General features: G+C 38.5%; 1 protein-coding gene across 2 annotated transcripts in view; it reads left to right on the top strand.

Annotated features, from left to right (window-relative positions):
- sorcs2.L (sortilin-related VPS10 domain containing receptor 2 L homeolog) overlaps positions 1 to 23,305 on the top strand; it is a 575,441-nt gene that overhangs the window by 291,416 nt on the left and 260,720 nt on the right. The window lies entirely within an intron of this gene.

The following is a 23,305-nucleotide window of genomic DNA, read 5'->3' as shown; positions in this document are numbered from 1 at the left end:
TAGGTGACTACCACAATTCCTAATGACAAGATATTTGTTGCCCATGGGAGAGGAGATTTCCTATGGAGAGCTTGGACCCCAAAAGCAATCCCTTGGTGCATATACAGTAAAAATATGTACAAAATAATTCCTGCCATGCTTTATGGCTGACATACTAGCAATCATGAATAAACAGAAGGAGACAATGCTATATAATGATATATTCCTCCATGCAATCACAAAAGTGCCTATAATTTGTTTCAAAATTCATGTAGTTTACTGAAATTAGTCTACTGTACGAAATATGTCACTTTTTTCAAACTTCCATTTAAAGTTTTAACTAAAGGAACGCATTACCAGGCTGGAATAAAAATGAAAGCTGTCAGTAATTACAGAGTGGATCCAACTATTCATCTTATTTCCAGTCTTTTAAATTCAAACCTTGTCTTGTTGGAAATAAAACACATAACCGAATAACAAGAGAAAGGGTATAGATTGTGCCTGAAGAATCGGAACATTCTGACCTTTTTAATATAATATTCTGAGCAAGATTGTTTGAATCAGTGATATTGTCGCCCAGTCCTACAAGCTAATGGTGTGTCGTGTTTTTTTCCCCTCCCTCATAGACAGGCAGATTAATCTTTCTCTAGAGCCAACGGGAGAATGGAATTCACTTAGCAGTAATGTAAAATGGCTTTTGTAATCTATCACCTATTATGTACTGAATAGCAGCCTTTCTACCTAAGGTACTGTAGATAGGTGTTGCCCTGCGGTGATCCCAAATGAGCCACAAAGAGAAGATCAGTATACCAGGTTCCAAGTAAAATGTAATAAACCTTTGATATGTTATTGAAACCCTTTTCAGAATAAAATGATTTGATGGAGCCTGTTTTTTTTTATTCTCCAGAATTGGAAAATGGTATTCACAGGGAATTGGTACCTTCCATCAGTCATCTCTCGCTGTAGCTTGTGGTTATGGTTAAGTGTACATGATGATGATCAGGCATTGCAAAATCTGTAAGGTTATTTGCACTGTAATCAGAGACTGAGAGATTGGTTGGGCATGGGGAATAGATGTATTACTGGAGGAACCGTTTAAGCAAAGGAACAATGCAAAAAAATAGGTGCTTCAACAATTGCTCAAGGTTGGGTCTTGCTTGCAAGTGTTGTAGTGGTTAGAAGAAGGAACCCCAATGATTGGATGTTTGATTTGCTTCCAGTAAGGATTAAAAATATCTTAAATTAAGTACAAGGTACCGTTTTTTTTATAACTTTTTTATTACAGAAAAAAAGGAAATAATTTTTATAAATTTGGATTTTTTGGATAAAATGGAGTCTATGGGAGATGGCCTTTCCGTAATTGGGAGCTTTCTGATTAATGAGTTTCTGGATAACAGATTTCATACCTGTACAAAATATCACCCTGTAAGCTTAAATTCTAGTTTTTCTTTGTGGTGTGTCAGGAGGCATATTTATTATTAGGGGGTCCTTTTCTTGGCATGGTCCACTCATCAGGACAATGGAAATATCAGTCAACGTAAAACCACCTTCATCATCATTACCTACAAAGCACATGTAGTTGCCTTCTGGTGCTTCAGCTGCCTATAATGGAACAAGATGAATAGTAAATCTACATTTGTACTTGTTGTTCAACATATTTCCTTTAAAGGAACCTTCTCTTAACTAAAATTAAACCTTCAAAAACAGAAACAAACACACTCATACGAATATAAAAAGGCTCTATGAGAAAGACAGAATTTAAATTTCATATATTACTCAGACCACTCCACTTTTCTTTCCACTTTCAAATTCTGATGGTCAATGCTGTAACTAAGATTGATGTTGTCACAGAAATATGGGAAGATGTTGGCCAGTGTACAAACTGCTGCCCTCAATTGGCCTCTAGATGTTTTTCACGGGTTTAAGACTAATGGACCATGGTGGACAATACATGTCATCACCCATGTTGCTTGCCATTAATTTGAATGACAACTCAAGGTCACATAATAGGTTTTTTCTTCTGCCAGTGAAAATGAACATCCTCAACAATTTTTTCTCATAGTGGGATACAGTGGAGAACCCGACACAATGGATACTATGATGGTTATCGAATCTGAATCCATCTGTATATTTTCTAAAATATTTTCCGACCAAGTCTGCACAGGTTGTTTCCCCTTATTTATTAATATGTTTTGCCTAAAATTTCCTGTGCCGGGAAAAAACTTTAAAAAATTGGGAAAAATTTGAATTGTAAATTTTTTGGATTTTTGCCGAAACCATGAATTCTTTGGATTATTGCACGAAATGCAGATCAGGATATCTTTGGGACTTTCCCACTGACTTATATACAACCTTGGCAGGTCTGAGATGCTGGATTTTCGGATTCAGACTTTTTCCATCATTGGGGTATAATAAACCTCGAAAAATTAAATTTTTTAAAAAAACTCAAATTTTTGGAGTTTTTGGCATTCAGACTTAAATAAATAACCCCTTAATATTTGCCTATAGCACTTTAGTGCTGAATATAATCAGACTACCATCTTTATAGATGTCCTAGAAGTCACCTCCACTGTCTGATTTTTGACTCTACTGTGCATGGTCCAGGACAGCACAAGGGATTGTTGGAAATCCTGTAAAGATGTCACATGACTTTCAATGGAATAATACCAGGGTTCAAAGCTAGTAAAAACATTCACTGTTGGTGACTAGCATATTGGTCCCCCCAGTGAATAATACCTGGCCTTTAAACCTCCGCTCAGACAATGCTTCTCTTTCAAAGTAATTTTCATACGGTTCCAAATAACCATTTCATAAGACTGAGTTTATATCTGTTTTCTTACCATCAGCAGACGAACAGCCAAGTGTTACTTTTTCCATTGAAATGACTGGTAAAGTTACAACGTAATGTTAAAATAAACTGTAATTTCAGGAGTGTTGAATAAGCATTAATTAAAATGACACTGTGGGCTTTAACACCTCAAGAGTTCTCAGCTGTACTCTGTATAGAAGTCGAACCAATTATATCAAATTATTCATTTTCAGTAATCATTTTAATTTCAGTACCTTACCAGTGAAAATTGCTTTTAACGACTGCAAATGCAAGGCTTTTCAGTTGAAAGACGGGAAAAAAAAAGTCATACTTATTATGCTGTCATTGAAGCAAATAGAAGGAGTTACATTTCCATAGTCTAAGGTAATATTTACTTGTTCGGTGACCCACGGGCATTTCTTGTCTTACAGATAAATTGCAGACTAGTGACGAACGGAAACCCTTTGATGCAAAGAATGTGGGATATTAAGGGTGTTTCTAGGTTCTCTCAAGGCTAGAACAATTACTTTTATAACCCTTTCACCCCTGTTGCTTGAAACAATGAAGGGCACCAGTGTTTCTTGAACATCAAATGGGTAGCAGTACTTCTCAGTACACAGAATACTTTGTACAGTGGCTCAAAATATACTTTACACTTGGGGAATTACTACCAAAGATACTTGATCTCAAGGTTTCACGTTGCCTCAAGGGTGCTCACAGATTTCCCTGCGCCCTCATCACTTGAGACCCTACACTTGTTGAGTACCGAACCATCTCCATCCTAGAGCATGAACTGCTCTTTTTCTTACCCTGACCAAGTCACACCAGTAAGGAGTGTCTACATCCCAATCACAGCATCTCTTTCCCTGACTTCACTAAGAATTTTACTCATTTAGGTCACAAAGCTTCTTCCTGGCCCTTATGCTCCAGGCACCCAAGCACATCCGCCCCCAGCACCAGGTGGAGTTCAAAGATGAAGGGACATGTGCTCCCTCCCCTTAACCATGAGCAGGAACAACTCCCCTTGGTCTGTGGGAAAACATCCCTCCCCAACGGAATAGGTTATAGATATTGTGATATCTCTAATATTCTCAGTACCTGCCACCTTATAAAATACATTTAAGGAGACTTGAGGGCTGAAGTGTGAAGGATACAAAATAGTAGAACATCAACAAAATTTGGTTTAATAGCAAAGAAAGCACTACAGGTATGTTATTCAGAATTCTTGGGACGTGTTCTTTTCTGGATAAGGGATTGTTCAGTAATTTGTCGTCGTCAACATCATCATGCCTCAAGTCTACTTAAAAATAATTTAAACGGTGTTTAAACCTAATCAGATTGTTTTTACTCCAATAAGGATTAATCATACCTTAGTTGGGATTCAATACAAGGTATTGTTTTCATATTACAGAGTAAAAGGAAATCATTTTTAAAAATTTGAATTATTTTATTAAAATGGAGTCTATGGGAGATGGTTTTCCCGTGATTTGGAGCTTTCTGGATAATGGGTTTCCGAATAAGTGATCCCATATTTGTATGAGCAAGTAAAAGCAGCATTCCTCAGTCAATCACACCACTATGGTGATTTCCTTTATATATCACTGACATAGCTGTAGTGCTTTACAGATTTTATACATCAGTCCCTGCCCCAGTGGAGCTTACAGTCTAAGATCCCTCTAACATTCATCCTATGGGTAATTTATTATCAAGAGCCAGTAAACTTGCCTGGAACACAAGTGCAATTTTGGATGCAGTTTATCATATTTTTTACCGAAAATTCAGCATTTAGCTCAACCTCCAGCATAACAGTGGCCACTCTTGGTTCCCTCATTGAAATTCTTTTGTTGCAAGCTCTATTGATGCAGCCTGCAGTGGAAACCCTGGAATTATCACCTCCACTTTCATGGTAGAGGCATCGTATTGTAGAGAGTGGGTCATATTCATCGAGTAATAGAGTTATTCAAAATAGTGTTCACCTTAAACCTGTGCCTGAAACATGCATAAGAGATGCCCACATGTACGGGCCCTGAGTATTTAGCCTAAGGAAATATTCAAAGGCAGAACAGTCTTTATATTTAACAAACAAAAGGCCTTTGTAAGCAAAGTGCTGGATTATTCATATGATCATATAGTGATAAAAACAAGAAACTCATTATCTAAGATACCCGTGTACCTGATTAAAGGTGCTCCATTGTAAACGATGGCTATTGCCTAATTTACATTTTAGAAATTTGCTCCCAATAATAACACAGGCTTTATTTCTTGTTTATGGTAATTATGCGCTATTCCTGACTGCACTGAATGGGGATTCGTTTTCTATGATGCACCAGGTTAATTACAATGCAAAATCTTCTTTTCTTTTTCCACCTCATTTTTTGGAGGCATTGATATAAATATACATTCTGCGTGGTTACATTTTCTCTGCTTCAGAGTTAAAGACAGATTGATGTCAACATTTACTTGTGCCTCAAGCAGTCTTGGATGTGTTCAAAAGTAGTTTGGGAACAAATTGTTATAGTCATTGCTGTGTATTCCTCAGAAACTGTAGAATGCCTCTTCTTTCTTTTTGTCAGTAAAACAGTGGTCCTGCCTTGCATTATGACAAATATACACTCTAGCTCAAAGCAAAAACCTCCCACTGGTTGGAGCTGAAAGGTGTATTTTCATTTATTGCTCTCAAGTCTGAAGATTGTTATCCACTTTGACCTCCAACACATTGGGTCAAATCAGTATCATCCAACTGCTTTCCCCTCCAAGCCAATGATTGGATCATGATGGAGTACTGTAAGGAGATGACTGCATCTACACACCAATTTGGTCATCATCCAAAAGGATTTTTTAATGTGCCAAATCAATGTCTACCTTGTTTTGTAACAATATATCGGTTGGGCAGGTCATCAGGAAGGCCCATCACATACAGGGACAAATAAGCTTCCAACAGAAGGTTTTATTCGTCACATTTGGCCACTTTAACTGATTGAGCTATGAGCTAGTCATAGTTTAAAGGAGAAGCTTGGCAGCCCAAGTGATTCTATTTACTTACCTGTAGTGATGGGCGAATTTGCACTGTTTCGCCAAAAAATTGGCGAATTTCGCACGAAATCTGCGAAACGGCGCCGGCGTCTCGTTTTTTGACGCCGGCGTCCGTTTTTTTGGAAAAATTTTTTTTGACGCCGGCGAATTTTTGCAGCGAATTTTCCTGGGCGTTTCGCGAATTTATTCGCTGGCGGCGAATCGCGCAAATTCACCACAAATTCGTGTCTGGCGAATAAATTCGCCCATCACTACGTACCTGATACCCAGGGCTGATGTTCCTATCAGCAGAAAACTGCACCGGCCCAGGGTTCTTCCAGCGAGTACTACGGATCCTCTTCCTGCTTCTTCCTTCATGCACAGTAGAGCGAAAAGCCGAAGTTTCTTGGGGGTGCCAAATTTTAGGTGCCAAATGCACCTTGCACCACCTTGCACCATGCATTTGGCACCTAACATTTGGCACAACCAAGCAAGTTCGGTTTTCCACAGCCACAAGCTGAAGGCTGCTTATCATTTGACACCCCAAGTGGAAAATGATGTTCCTTCTCCTTTAATCAGTTAAAGTAGTATGGGGCACATAAGAATATATTCCAAAATGCTGCCAATGTGTGCTGATATCTGCACTCAACAGGTTAATAAATATCGAGTGTGTTTAGCATCAGCAGAGCTTTAGAACTACTTACACTTCCTGGCAAAAAGCTAATTTTCTTTGGCATCTCTCTCACAGCCATTAGACGGCAATGGCGAGCCCTCTGCCTACTTGTGTGTTTGAAGAAAGAACTATGAAATAAGAGTGAAAGGATAACTTACAGCTCTGCAGTCATATCCATTTTCAGGCAGTGATTAGCAAGCCTCTTTGGTGGAAGTTCAACCTGCTGTGTGTTTTCTATGCAGTAAAATGCTCAAATCCTAATATACTACAGGGTTTTGTCACCTTTTTTTCTTACGGAATCTATGGGTTTAAAGCAGGTGTAACCATATTTGGGCCTTCGGCTGTCCAAAAGCTGCCTTCTCCTGATGGGAACGGTAGGTAAATGAATATTGCCATCCATGATGAAACCTGTTTTCTTACTTCAACAATTTGAAATATTGTCAAAAAAATGTTTTGGAGTAAAACACAACTTTAGTCGTTCGATTTTAGCGACCGAATGGTCGAATGGTCGAACGATTTTGACGCGAACGCCTATTGGCGAACGTCGCGCGACGTTCGCGAACTTGCGGCGGACGCGAACAGCCGATGTTCGCGCGAACAAGTTCGCCGCAGAACAGTCCGCGACATCCCTACCCACAGGCAGGTGCTAATAGAACATCACCCTGGCAGAAGAAGATTAAATGGTTCCCATCAGTACAAGAATACAACAGTCTTTGATGCTGCTAAACAATGAGCAACTGTCTCTCGACAATGGTCCTTGAACAAGGCAAACAACAATAACCTAGAATCTAGAATAATGGTTAACACTTTCCAAACAAATCTCAATCCCTGAAGAGAGAAAACCTTGAACAGAGAATAGGAAATCAGATTTTAGTCTATTGATCCGACTCCAGCGTTCCTACTGTAAATAACAGCCCTGTCTGTACGGAAGACACATTGGCAATAAAGGATTTCCCTAAAGGGTATGTAAACCCAAAAAAATACAATTCTTGGCTAATGAAAAGCCTTTGGAGGCTTGGGTTTCCGAGAAAACAGCCATCTCCTTGCTACCATAAAACTAGGTCTGTGCCCATTCTTCCACTCCCAGTTTGTTATTTACCAGTCTGGGTTTCTCTAGTGAATAATTAGCACAATATACGGCTGTCTATGGATGTAAAGGGAACACAATTCAAATATAGAAATTAAGTTTTTAAAAGAAACTTTCATTGAGGCCATAAAATACAGAAATGATCACATTTGCAAATGATTGTTACTATGATTACAAAGGAGGTGGGGAATATATGAGATATTTTGCAATGCTAATTCGCTTAAAGGAACAGTTCAGTATAAAAATAAAAACTGGGTAAATAGATAGGCTGTGCAAAATAAAAAATGTTTCTAATATAGTTATTTAGCCAAAAATGTAATGTATAAAGGCTGGAGTGACTGGATGCCTAACATAATAGCCAGAACACTACTTCCTGCTTTGCAGCTCTCTAACTCTGAGTTAGTCAGTGACTTTAAGGGGGGCTACATGGGACATCATTGTTCAGTGAGTTTGCAATTGATCCTCAGCAATCAGCTCAGATTCAAAAGCAACAGTTATGACTTACGTGGCCCCCCTCAAGTCACTGATTGGTTACCGCCTGGTAACCAATCAGTGGAAACCAAGAGAGCTGCAAAGCAGGAAGTAGTGTTCTGGCTATTATGTTACACATCCAGTCACTCCAGCCTTTTTACATTACATTTTTGCCTAACTATATTTTTTTTATTTTGCACAGCCTATCTATTTACCCAGTTTTTATTTTTTACTGAACAATTCCTTTAAGGGCAATGACAGAGAGCTTGCCACCATGTTGCCTGTCCACAGGGTTTCCAGCTTGGCCTAATTTTGGCAATTACCCTTTATTATCTATAATGGTAAGCCCTGGACATTGTCAGTGATTGGAAATACATTGGAGTTCAATCAACTATATAAAATACTTTTTTTAATAGTATAAATGGTTCCCTGGCCTGTTCAGTGACTTCTAATATCCTTATCCTTATGTTATCCCATGATACATGAGTGATACTCTGAGTTCCCTGTATAACTCAACCTGCATCCTTGTGTCTATTTATGGTCACAGAACCCCTCAGTGACCTCTAATATCCTTATCATTTACAGTAGGGGGTACATTATCTCTTATAATCCATGAGTGATACTCAGAGTTCCCTGTATAACTCATCCTGCAGCCTTGTGCCTTTATATGGTCACAGAACCCCTCAGGGACTTCTAATATCCTTATCATTTACAGTAGGGGGTACATTATCCCTTATAATACATGAGTGATACTCAGAGTTCCCTGTATAACTCAGCTTGCAACCTTGCATTCTGCTGCCTTCTTTCTTTATATTGATGTAACTGCTCTGTATCTGTTAATATGCTTATATTTTAATAGGGGTTGCATTATTTCTCATGCAAATTACAATATGAAGTACATGACTGCCTATAGTGATATTCTGTGCTGGTCCTCTAATTGTTGCAGGCCATGGACAGTGATATTTTTCTATATTTACTCAACTCTGATCTGACCTTTGAAATAACTAACAAAGCCACTCCATGACATTATTAATGCTGACTATTAATGCTAGTTCTCCAAGTTCACATTATCCTGCCCGGTATCAGAGAGCTGTTTATGTGTTATTTTGTTCCTTCTCCCTTGACTTTTATGCGCATGATACTGGATACGATATTATTTTTGATGCTGCTGTCACTGATGCTGTACAGATGTGTCAGCTGTGATTACAGACTTTAGAGCGAAAGTCACTGTTATGCAAATGCATTCCAAACCTAACTGCCGAAATGTCACTTTCAAGTCATAATCTGACAAATCATTTTTATTTTCACAAACTTTAACATTAAGGCCTTATGTTCGCTTCTAATTACCACCCCCAGGAATGCGAATGAGCTTCAAGTGCAACCAATTACATGCATTTAGAGACAATGAAATCTGAAATATGCACGTTTCCTTCACTCTATAATGTGGCGTTTAGTGTTTTGTTGGGTTTCCAGATAGGATTAGGAAATAAGGAAAGCATTCTATACATGCATGGGACCTATTATCCAGAATGAGCAGGATAATGGGTCTTTCTGTAATTTGGATCTTCATACTTTAAGGGGGTTATTTAATAAACTCCGAATGCAAAAATCCCAAATTTTTCGGAATTTATCAAACCCAGAGGATGGAAAAGACCGAATCAGAAAATCCAGTATTTCAGACCTGTCGAGGTTGTATATAAGTCAGTGGGAGAAGTCCCAAAGATTTTTTGATGTGTGCTGGGTTTCGTGCAATACCCTGAAGTTTTCGGGCAAAAATCTGAGTTTTCAGGTAAAAAATCTGAAAAAATCGTGAAAATCGGATTTTTTTCCTGCAAAGCTAATTTTTGGGAAAATGTAATAATAAATAAGCACAAAAAAAGTTCTGAGTTCTGAGTTTGTAGCAGAAAATATTGAGATAAATTTGGACTTTGAAAAATAACCCCCTTAGTCTACTAAAATATCATGTAAACCCAATAGGATTATTTTGCCTCCAGTAAGGATTAATTCTATCTCATTTGGAATCCAGTACATGGTACCGTTTTATTATTACAGAGAAAAAGGAAATAAAACAATTTTGAATGATTTGAGTCTATGGGAGATGGCCTTCCTGTAATTTGAAGCTTTCTGGATAGCAGGTTTTTGGATAACAGGTTTCTGGATAATGGATATTTGTGTTGGAATCTGTTTGGGTGACGTTGGTTAGTTCAGTACAGATCCCAGCAAATGAGGCAGTGAGATACTGGGAATTAGGGTTCAACAGAATCTGGAGATCATCTATTTTTCATGCTTAGTATTAAGCAGTATATTCTTTAAATGATCACATTTAACACACTATACTGAAGGAACAGTATACACTTGTATACAAAGCAGTAGTTAGGGCTCCACATATATGTATCTGACCCATCACCCTATCCCATGGAAGTCCACCACCCTGGCTGTGGAAGCCCCTACCCCTGCCACTTACTGAAAACCAATCTTTTTAAGGGCCGTAGTCCACTGGGATTTCTCCCAGTGTCCCACCAGCCCAATCCGATCATGATTTAACACTTCCTCCATCTTTGAGATCTTAATGGTAGATTGTAATGAACGCCTGTAGAAGAGAATGATGAAAAATATGGTTTCTTCATAAGGAAAATTTTGGACCCAAGTCCGAAAAGTGGCTTGCGTCAAAATCACTGCGCGTCAACACTATTCAGACATCCATTGACTTCAAAATTGTCGTGAGCGACTTTTTGGACGCGTGTCCAAAATTGGCGTCCGTTTTGATTTTTGCAGGAAATTCGCGAATTTTTTGGAGAAGCAAAATGGGAGAAATTCGCCCATCAATGCTCTGAAGAGCAGAAGACTGTATTGCCCTTTCATCACATTTTTAAGATTGAATCAATGATCTTATCATTATTTATTGTTGTTGTACAGTTTCCTGTGTATTATATTTATATATGTTTTTATATATTTACCCAGATATTGAACATGGGTCTATAGTTCTGAAAACTGTGAAAGAAAGAAGCAAATGTTTGAAAACACCAATTTTGATACATGGTTGAATAAACATAACAAATGTGAGAAGGACATGTAGTCGGCACAGTACTGGCATCATTTGGGGTGAAGGATGATGGGGTAGAACAAGTAGGAAAAATGTGGGATTTACTGTAGGTAGGGGAGTGGGTGGACAATTTGGTCCATTATTACTTCTTCATTATTAAGCTTGAATATATTGCCAAGAAGACATTAGCACAACCTCCCTACTCCCATAACATTCGTTTGAATTCATCATGAGAAATGAGGCAAATGAAAGATTTAATTAAAAAATAAGTGGTTTGAGCTTAGGTCCCTCAGAAACATATCCCGTGTGGGGGTTTATACAGCCCATAACCAGCATGTTCAGGTTTCTTTAGTAAGTGTGAGCCATGGTTAACATGACTGTGGAAATGAATGGAAATGTGTACAGTATCGACTTACGTTTAATGACCAGAGTGTGAGTTTTAAAACTCATCTGTCCTTGGACAGGCAGGAATGATTTCTGGGAAGCCATCAATAATGAAAACATCTGGTATTTGTCCTTACCAGTCTTCAAGTTAAAAACCAAATATGTAAAAGATCAAGTTTCAGTTTTTACTGTGTGTTTTTACATTATAATCCATTTCCACTTTAAGTGACCACTGGAACGACCCAAGCGACTCTCTCGCCAGCTTTGTGTTCATGGAATCCGACTCTCTTAGAACCTCGGGACTGCAACGGTCACCTATAAGATCCAACGTTTGATGATCACAAAATATTCTTTATGCTGGGCTTTTACTATAATACAATTGAATGGATGGAATAAAAATGATGTTGAAGTTTATATCCAACACATGATGTCATACAGCTTCGAAGCAATACAAAAATGGGTGATATGTTGACTGTAGTACTGAATTTCACAAGAAATCAAGGGGATTCAATAAAGACCCTTGAGGGAGCACCATTACTGTGATGAAATGTTAAGGTTGTCTTTATTGGACTGACACATATAAGCTATATTATGGAGCTCTGAAAAAGAGACCTAAACCCTTAAAATGAATATGGCTAAAAATACCATATTTTATATAGTGAACTTATTGCAACAGCCTTAAGTTTCAGCTTGTCAATAGCAGCAATGATCCAGGACTTCAAACTTGTCACAGGGGGTCACCATCTTGGAAAGTGTCTGTGACACTCACATGCTCAGTGGGCTCTGATTGGCTGTTGAGAAGCTAAGCTTAGGGCTCGTCACTAATTATCCAGCAGAAAATGAGCTTCCCCTGTAATATAAGCTGATGCTACAGGTTTGCTGATTATTACATTCTGATGCTAATTGCACTGGTTTTTGTGCTGCCATGTAGTAATTATCTGTATTAATTACTAATCAGCCTTATATTGTGACATTTCTATTCTATGTGTACTGTATATTGTGAGTGGGTCCCTAAGCTCAGTAAGTGACAGCAGCTCAGAGCATGTGCAGTGAATCAACAGAAAAGAAGATGGGGAGCTACTGGGGCATCTTTAGAGACACTGATCTTTACTGCTAAAGGACTTTGGTTGCCTTGGGCTGGTAGAGAAACTCAAGACATAATGTACAACATTTCTAACCTACCAGGCCGGTGCTCCTATCAGCAGGAAACTTTACTAGCCCGGGATTATTCCAGCTTCCGGCTTCTTTATTCGTGCGGCTGCGCATGCGCATTCCAGTGAAAAGCTGAACTTTAACAAAAAAGTCCGCTTTTTCATTCGACTGCACATGCGTCTGCCCCGGGAAATTTGAAGAAAGAAGGAGCTGGAAGAGAAGAGCTCCATGGTGCTCACTGGTATAACCCGGGCCGGACATGGTTATGATTGGGTAAGGAAGGAGAGCATTATGTATCAGGCATGGGGGAGAATAGAAGTGATGTATTTTTTTTGCAGATTTATCATCCTTAATAGGTTTAGAATGTTGCCGGGTGGGGTGGGGGGTATTCTTTTAAGGTGGGGGCTGAGGAGTTGTTTGGGGGCTTAGAACTAGGGTTATTTACGACTAAGTGGCAGGTGATTTCTGTGAAATGGGATCCCTGGCGGTGATGGTAATCTGCTGCCTGTGGGGTCATTGACTTGACTGATATGTAGCCCACAATTCATGTATGAGGGGTACTTGTGACAAACATTCCTGTGTTTGTTATACACAGACATACTGTATGCTTATTATATTCTTGTCTGTTTAATAAAAGCAATGGCCTTCATCAAATCCAAAATGTGGATTCTGTCCCCTTGTCTTAAAGGAGTGGCATTTGGTTGGATGAGGTGCAGGAGCGAAGTCATTGATGCATCAGCCTGGGCAGTGCCCCTATACTCCCAACCCCTGGTCCATGCCCTCAGCACAGCTCCAGCCCACCCTTGCTTCAAAGCAATGAGACGCTTGGGAACTCCGGGCCTCATTGATGGGGTACTGTAAGGTACCAACCAGGTTGCACTTGCTATTACAGGTATGGGACCAGTTATCTTCTTGGCACCTGGGATTTTCCGGCTAAGGGATCTTTCCATAATTTGCAACACTAGACCTTAAGTCGGCTAAGAATCATTTAAATAATAATTATATTCAATGGGATTGTTTAGCCTCCGATAAGAATTAATCTCTTAGGTGGAATTAATCTCAAACTGAAGGTACTGTTTTATTATTACAGAGAAATTGTGAATTATTTCACTAAAATGGAATCTACGGGAAATAGCCTTTCTGTAATTCGAAACTTTCTGTATAACGGCTTTATGGATAATGGATCCTATACCTGTATCAAATTTCCCTATTATTCAAGGCCATCAACTACCATACCTTAGAACAGTGATCCCCAACCAGTAGCTTGTGAGTAACATGTTGCTCTCCAACCCTTTGGATGTTGCCTTCAGTGGCCTCAAAGCAGAGTTTTGGTTGCGTAAAAAACAGATGTACTGCCAAACAGAGTCTCAATGTAGGTTGACAATCCACATATGGGCTACCAAATAGCCAATCACAGCCCTTATTTGGCAGCCCAGGAACATTTTTCATGCTAGTGTTGCTCCCCAACTCCTTTTACTTCTGAATGTTGCTCACGGGTTCAAAAGGTTGGGGATCCCTGAAAGGTTCACAATTGTAGGCAGTGCAAAGGGTAATGTTGCTGACTTGTAGCACTGTGGCCCCAGGTTTGATTTTAGCCAGGGCACTATCTGCAAGGGTTGGGATCTTCTCCCCATGCTTGCCCGGATTTACTCTGGGTTTCCTCCTACATCCCAAAAACATTCGGGCAGATTCATTGACTCCTGATAAAAGTGAACATAGTGTGTCGCACGGTGCTTAGATTGTAAGCTCCACTGGGGCAGGAAATGATGTGAATGATGTATAATGTGGAAAATGTCAGCGCTATATAAATTTTCAAGAATAATAATAAGAATGTTTTTCTTGATTTGCTGCAGAAATAACACTTTTCTTTCATACCCTATTGTCGGAAAGGCAGAACATGAGAATGAGAAAAGTAAATCTCTGATGTATCCAATATCCTTCTGGTACTCGTATACCGCATTTAACATTCTCAGTTCTGTAAATTCCTATTACATATTTAATGGCAAATTCTACATTAGAAACAGCTTATTTATTTAAAGTTTCTGTATTCCCTTTTCCCCAAGATGATTGCTAAATATAGCTGTAATGTGATAACGGAATATACGGCCGTAAACGATACCGAATATGTAGTTAATTTATTAAGGTTAATAATACAATATTAATGGGGGGTAGGAACATTAAAAAAAATGTATATTCAATTCATGTGGATATCATTTTTTTTTTTCTTTTAGTACATCGTGGCAGGAGTCCTGAGTAGAAAAGCTTTACTGTGTTAATTATATATTCCAGGCGAGTCACATCAGAATGGGACTGGAAATAATGCAATCGCTGCTGCGCTGTTTGATAATTCAAGCCGAGTCGCACTGAAAATTACTTTGTGGGACTGAGACATTTTTTGGTGTCCTTTCATATTTTTTTTTTTGTCGTTAGTGTTGAGAAGAACATTGTGAGAGAGCGGAGATGTTAAATAAAAACACAGTTTTATGCAATTGCACTTTGGAGATTGTTTTGTTTTTTTTTTCTTGGTATTACCATTGCACATTCATTGGAATCTCTTTAAATTTCTCATTTTACTGCACGGTTACACAGATTCCAAAGTCCCATACCTGTACTGGTTTGTATTCTAAAAATAGTGTACAAAATTACACACACATCTACCTGTGCAACATCTCATTCACATGCCAAGGAGATTAATATGAAATGACTTCTTCCATTGCTGCTGTAATGGCATCTGCTACTCTAGAATCATTTCTGCTAGATGTGGTACCATTGTTGGTGGCATTTGCTTCTATTCAACCACAGGAGCATTAGTGAGGGTCGGCACTGATGTTGGACACCAGGCCTGGCTAGCATTGGCATTCCAGTTCTTGTAGGCCAGTCATGTTCTTCCACCCCCGGTCACCAATATTATGCTGAAACAGGAAAGGGCCTGCCCCAAATGGTTGCCACAAATTAGGAAGCAAAGAATGGTAGAGTATGTCAATCTAATTTAGTAAATCAGCAATACTATCACTCTGGAGAACCGTATCAATTAACCAGTGATCTTTTTATTAGAAAACAATAATAATATAGTGATGATGGCAAGGAACTAATGATGGATTTGACTCAAAATAGCCAATTCCAATGATTAGAACGTGTGTACAAATACTTTTGGCCCTATATCTATCTATCTATCTATCTATCTATCTATCTATCTATCTATCACCTACCTAACTACTACCTACCCGTCTATCTATTATATATATATCTATATATTATCTTTCTAACTACTATCTACATGTCTATCTAGTATCTATCCATTTCTTTTCTATCTATCTATCTATCTATCTATCTATCTATCTATCTATCTATCTATCTATCTTATCTATCTATCATCTATCTATCTATCTATCTATCTATCTATCTATCTATCTATCTATCTATCTATCTATCTATCTTATCTATCTATCTATCATCTATCTATCATCTATCTATCATCTATCTATCATCTATCTATCTATCATCTATCTATCATCTATCTATCATCTATCTATCATCTATCTATCTATCTATCTATCTATCATTTATCTATCTATCATCTATCTATCTATCTATCTATCTATCTATCTATCTATCTATCTATCTATCTATCTATCTATCTATCTATATGTCTGTCTGTCTATCTATCTATCTATCTATCTATCTATCTATCTATCTATCTATCTATCTATCTATCTATCTATTTATCATTTATCTATCTATCATCTATCTATCTATCTATCTATCATCTATCTATCTATCTATCTATCTATCTATCTATCTATCTATCTATCTATCTATCTATCTATCTATCTATTTATCATTTATCTATCTATCATCTATCTATCTATCTATCTATCTATCATCTATCTATCTATCTATCTATCTATCTATCTATCTATCTATCTATCTATCTATCTATCTATCTATCTATCTATCTATCTATCATCTATCTATCTATTTATTATCTATCTACTATCTATCTATCTATTCCTTATTTCTTGTTGTTTCTCTCTCGATGGCCCAGTGAAAAATATTCTTTATCTTTTCTTTTGACGTTCATTATTTTCCCAGGAGTAAAGATTCTTTAGTACAACGGTATAATGTATTTTTGCATTACAGTATTGGAAAAAATGGCATTTTCACATGGCCTAGGACTAGGTGAAAACAGCTCTGTGCATTTCAGTAATTGCTGAGCTGCCAATAACCTTGGGAGAGATTATGTAGCTTTTGTTTCAAAATTCATTTTGAAAAATGTCCAAAAAAAAAAAAAAACCTTTAGCCACAGAAGAACAGCTCTTCTCCACCAAACTGACGTTGCAATCAGAACAAAAGTATTTCCGCTGATTGTCAGGCAGTTGGATTCTCCAGTGCAGTGTGTTAATAAATCAACACAAATTACAGGGGGTGAATGAAGAATAGCATGCTGTAATGTGAAAAAGGATCTTACATATTTGCTGGCAAATAAACCCATACTAAAGTACATCTATTTGCTTATATCCTTTGAAAGCCTATGAAAAATCCTTATTGCCTCTTCTGTGATGTTATTTACAATTTGGTGATTAAAGTGTGTCCCTCCCATTAGTGCAGTACAACGGCACAGATCTTTTATTCTGAAACCCATTATCCAGAAAGCTCCGAAATATGGGAAGACTTAAAAATGTAAAATTATTTTCTTTTTGTCTGTAATTAGAAAACTATACCTTTACTAAGGTAAGGTAACTAAGATATAATTAATCCTTATTGGAAGCAAAACCAGCCTATTGGGTTTATTAAATGTTTACATGATTTTCTAGTAGACTTAAGGTATGAAAATCCAAATTACAGAAATAACCATTATCTGAAAAACCCCAGTCCTGATCATTCTGGATAACAGGTCCCATACCTGTACATACTTATGATAATAATAGTTGCATAGCTCTGGTCTGCTTGAGTGGTTGACACTGTAAATCAGACTTACTCAATGGAAGAAGGAGAAAAAAGTTGCCCCTGCCATTTCCAGGTCTGTCATTGCCCCCCATATGTCTATACAGATATGAATGGACAGACCTAGCATTCTAATGGGATGATTGGAAGGTTGGTAGGAAATTTCCTCCAGGACAGGTCCCTCTGCATCCATAATGTATATCCAAGCTGGATGGAAAATGTCAAAGCCGCTGACCAAACTGATCTTAGGGGTAGTTTTACCAAAGAGCGAAGTGGCTAACGCTCAGGCCCGGATTTGCGGCAAGGCCGCATAGGCCCGGGCCTAGGGCGGCAAAGAAATAGGGGCGGCATGCCGCCCAGCCGCCGTTCAGCTTCACCAGCTGCACCGGCGTTTTTTCGCCGGCGCGCTGGGAAGGCGCGCGCGGCCGTCTGGTCGGACCGCGCAGCCTAGGGGCGCCCAAAAGTGAAATCCGGCGCTGCTAACGCTAGCAACTTTGTCACCCGCAGGGACATTGGCAATTTACTAACAGGCGCAGAAGCCAATTTGCTAGCGAATGGGACTGCCGCTAGCAGTCATTCGCGACTTTTCTCTCTGTCAAACAGACGTTACTAAAATGCGGATTTTACTGAACGTTACCTCTTTCGCCAGAGATGACTTCGCTTACATCATATCCTGTGAGCCGAAAATGCATCAAAGTTCAAAAAAAGCTGGCAACTTTTCTTTTTTTGAAGCGGAATTGCCTGCAAAAGATTTTTTTGCTGACAAACTTTTTATGGGTAAGCGGTTATTAATTTTACAGTGGGCTCATGTGTAGGGCATTATATTAACTCTCTTGTCTTTATTAAGGTTCCCTGGACATGTATGAGAAAAAGTGGTAACTTCAAGCATTTGCAGTAACATTAATAATAAAGACGTCCATACAACTTTAAATTACCCGCCGTATGCAAATTGACCTAAGCGCAAGATCACTAGCGGATCTTCGCTAGGCGCAAATAAACGTTAGCGCATCTTCGCTATGAAATGCTCGCACTGCCGAAGAAACGCTAGCGAAAAGTCGCCGGCGTTCGGCGCCCAGGACAAAACTTTGCATCTTAGCAAATTATCGTATTCATAGAGCATTTGCGCCTGGCGCAGTGGTGCTATGTGTGCGAAGCGGTAGCTGGAGACAATTCGCCCGTCTTAGCACCGATTTACTGTTTGTTATTATGAATAATAAAATACTACATCAGTAATATCAACTGCATAGGTTTTTTTTATGAACTACATTGTATTGTGCCTAAGCGTGTATAACATGAATCTGAAGTTGGGGTGTCTTGTCTTCTGGTTACTGGGTTTCATGTTTTTGATGTCTTGTGCCTTCACTTTGTATTTATTACTGCTAAATGGCACGTGTCAAGGGAGAATTAGAAGTAATATAAAGGGAATTTTTCTCTTAACCAGAACTGCAGTCACAAAAGATCTAATAACATACCCTTCTAATATATATGCCTATTAACTGCCTTTTTTCTATTTACAGGGCTACTCCCTTTACTAAAATGTTTATATTTTCCAAGCGATTTTGGAAATATAGTCAGAGCCCAGATAGAAGGGAGTTAAACAGCCCAGTGGGTGATGAGTGAGTTTGTGATTCCAGTTGCACAACAGCTGGGCAGGGGGCCAAGAGACAATATTGTCGTTCTCTCCTTTACTGGCCGACCTCATAGAAGTACTGGCCATTTTTCACCAGGCTCATTTAACAACTTGCCCTCTCCTGTAGTTAATGTTCCTTAAAAAGTGCTCCTAAATTAAATAAAATGTAATATTAAGGTGAATTAATTTTACATGTTCTGCATTAGTGAATCTTATAGAAAGGAATTAATGACTTTTTATTCCTCCATTTTTCTCTTTCCGTTTGTCTAATGGAAATATTAATAGATCATTACAATTACAAATTTCTTTTTGCTCCTCCTTTTCTATGAAGGTTGTTCCTGTAGCGTTCGATTTCCCAAAGTCTGCCTTTCTGACTGACCACAAGCCAACTCCTTTATCTCTTTCAATTCTACCTTTGTGTTTTAATACTCTTACAAGAGGCCAGGGTGGGGTGGAGCCTAGCAGCCCATGGGGTGTGGTCAAACAAGCGTCATACATGGACCTCTCCATAGGAGGAACTAAGCAGCTGGTTTTATTATAGCCCACAGAGAAAGATACAATAAAGCTTTGCCATAATACAGGTATGGGACCTGTTATCCAGAATACTTAGGACAGGGATCCCCAACCCTTTCCACCCATGAGCAACATTCAGATGTAAAAAGAGTTGAGGAGCAACACAAACATGATCATTTTTCCTGGGTGGTGCCAAATAAGGGTTGTGATGGGCCATTTGGTAGCCCCTATGTGGACTGGCAGCTACATGAAGCTCTGTTTGGCAGTACATCTGGTTTTTATGGAACCAAAACTTGCCTCCAAGCCTGGAATTCAAAAATAAGCACCCGCTTTGAGACCACTGGGAGCAACATCCAAGGGGTTGGGGAGCAACATGTTGTTCCTGAGCTACTGGTTGGGGATCACTGACTTAGGACCTGAGGTTTTCCAGATTAGGGGTCTTTCCATAATTTGCTTCTCTATAACTAAAGTCTGCTAAAAATAATGTAAACATTAAATAAACTCAATAGGATTGTTTTGCCTCCTAGGAGGATTAAATATCTCTTAGTTGGGATCAAGTACAACACACTGTTTTATGATTACAGAGAAAAGGAGAATCATTTTTTTTAAATTTTAGTTATTTCATTAAAATGAAGTCTACGGCAGACATGATCTTTCTGTATTCTGGATAACAGTTTTCCAGATAACGGATCCCATACATGTATTCCCATATACGAAGGGCAATTCTGCAGGAAAATGTATTAAAACACAAATGAAAGAGAAAAGGAAGTGGAAAGTCATTTTGTGAATACGCTGTGGCTGTACAATGTCTTTGGCAGTTCAATGATATGTATTCAGGGAAGTCCCAATATTAAAAAATAATATTTTCTTTTGGTTAAGCGTAGACCTCACCAAGTTTTTCTTGACTCCGCTGTAACATGTTCTCCGTTTTGCTCTGCACCGCATTCAATGCATCTTGTCTGTTTGGCTAATTGCTCTAATATTGCCGGCTGTTTTCCAACCCACCGCAATGTTATGTGGTCAGAATATGGGAGGGAGGCGACATTGCTGAGCAGGATACGAAGTGTGAACATGGGCCCAATAACACAGAACACTCGGCACTAGAAGCATTTGGTAATGAGGTGTTTCTGAGAGCGGCTTGACAGATACAGATAAATATTTGCAACCAAATTTGAATTTTTACATTATCAGTAATATACACTTTAAAATTACAAATGTTAAACTGTTACCAGTCCTAATCATTTTTTTTTATTAAGATAGAGAGCCGTGTATTATTTGAAATGATCCAAGAGTTCCCTGTTCTTTCTGCTCTGCCAGTGACGGACCAAGAATGAAAATCATTTCTTCTCTCCAGTCCTACTCATGTCGGCATTATCGACATGGCAATTTTCACTGCAGCTGTGTGCTGAATGAGGAATGCAGGCTGTACACACATGTGTATTATCAATTGTTTATACCTCAAAGAGTAAGCAAGATGGGGAAAAAAGGTTGTGTTCCTCTGTCCTGCACCGTAGGGATTTGATACCTGCATTGTTGATCAGGAAAGCAAAAAGCAACCTGCTGGGTTTCCTTCACAGCTATTTGCAAGCCCAAAGCTGCCATTTTTGGTTGATGTTTAATGCATTGAAGGGAAATATGATATAGTATGTGTTATTTTTTACAACAGCCCCCAGCCTCTCCTACTTTTCTTTACTATACTCTCTTCCTCTGATACCACCATGGGCATATGGCACCTTTATTTGCAGAATGCACACGGACAGGATGATAGATGGATAACAGATGGTCACATATCTTAAAAGAAAATATTTTTTGGGAGGTTTGAGTAAAACATTTAAATGTTTTTAGAAGGAGTCTGTATCCTGGATGAGATACTTTAGATATGTTTGGGCTCTTTTATTAAATGGTTCAACCAATATGCTATTTTTGTACCACTTGAGTGCAACTTGGTAACTTGCCTGCACAGTTCTTGAGGGGGGCTGCATGGCTGAAGTAGAGGACATGACTGATGGTTGAAATACAGATGGTTGTGGCAACTCCAGGGCTGTGGTTGCCTCCAGTTGTACTTGTGGGCTGGTAAACACTAGAAGCAAAATAAGTCAGATGTCCCATCCATGAAAGGCCTTTGGCATACCCTTAGCACCACTTTCCAGCTAATGTGCCATCTTGTGGTTTGCTGCCAATACAGACATTCTTTGCAAATCGCTACATGCTGGGAAATGTATTTGAAAACAAAACTGATGCCAAGTTGTCTTTTGTGGGCATCCGTGTTTCTGTATCAGAGGATTATGGTCCTAGAAATGACTACTATTGTTAGTAGCTCCTGCATCTGTTAAGGTAGAGCATTGTTACATGAGACTCTTTTTTTTTGGTTATAATACTGGAGAAAAAAGATCTCAAAACTGAATCACAAACACTTTCTCTCATAATTTTAGGTGCTCCTTAAACAGTAACAAATATTCCATTAAAGGCTCTTAACTTATGTTGTAGTAGTTCAACAGGAGTTCACAGTAACAGTCACTTCATTGGATAATACTCGCATGCCTGCATGTCAAAATTTACAGGGATTCTTCACTTCCATGGACCTAACCATTTGAGTCCCTATAGTCTACAGGAGTGTAATGTAGCTTAGATAGTTGGAAAAACAGTTCTGCAGACTATATATTTATTAGACTTTTATAGATTAAGGAAAATCATTTACTTCCCTTGGCCAAAAGGACATTCGGCGATAACTCATAGACCATGTAGTCAATCTTCACTCATTATGAGCCTACATAGATCTACACAGGCAGAGGATATGCAAGTATATATTTTTATACCTTGGAACGGACATACATTGCTTACCCTTTTTCATCGATTTCAATACACAAGGGCAAGTAATTGCAGGTAACATGACAGTATCACGTGTTTAGTCCCAACCTGTGCTACCAATGTCTGGGATTTGGAGGTGCAGCTCCATCAACCCTTGCGTTACCTTCATCTTGTAGTATATTGAATGTAGTAGATTTATTGCTCCAAATAATCCCATGTCCTTGACAATAGCAGTTATTGTATATGCAGCTTTGATAGTAGAACAGGTTCAGTAGCCCAGGCTCCCGCTTACATAGTCTAGCCATGCTGAAATAAAAATAACCACTGTTTAATTGCCTTAGCATGCAAATGAATGTTCTATTAGGGAGTTTTATTTCAAGGTCATACCAGAAATAACAAGAAAAATCCCACTTCTAGCCATTCATGTACATCCCACTTGTTTCAGTAATAAAAAATGCAATATTACTTTCATCACAAACAGCACAGAAATTAATTTACCAAATTTAATTAATCTTGATCCTCTCGGAGTTTAATTCTGTACATCATTGGAATTCATCTTTCAGCTTGTCTTTTTACAAAGTGGCCTTTAATTTTCACCGTTCTGTAACAGGCTTTGCTATTATAATCAGTAACCCTCCCCCTGCCCATTTGAAAGATGTATAAAGTCAGAAGAAGTGGGTAAATCATTTAAAAACTAAATAAATAATAAAAATTGAAGCCCAAATGAAAGTTGCTAGGAAATGGCCATTCTATAACATATCAAACGTTAACTTAAAGGTGAACTCCCCCATTTTTCTTGA

This window comes from Xenopus laevis, chromosome 1L, assembly GCF_017654675.1.
Source record: "Xenopus laevis strain J_2021 chromosome 1L, Xenopus_laevis_v10.1, whole genome shotgun sequence".
Lineage (NCBI taxonomy): Eukaryota > Metazoa > Chordata > Amphibia > Anura > Pipidae > Xenopus > Xenopus laevis.
This window is presented reverse-complemented; position numbering and strand designations above follow the sequence as displayed.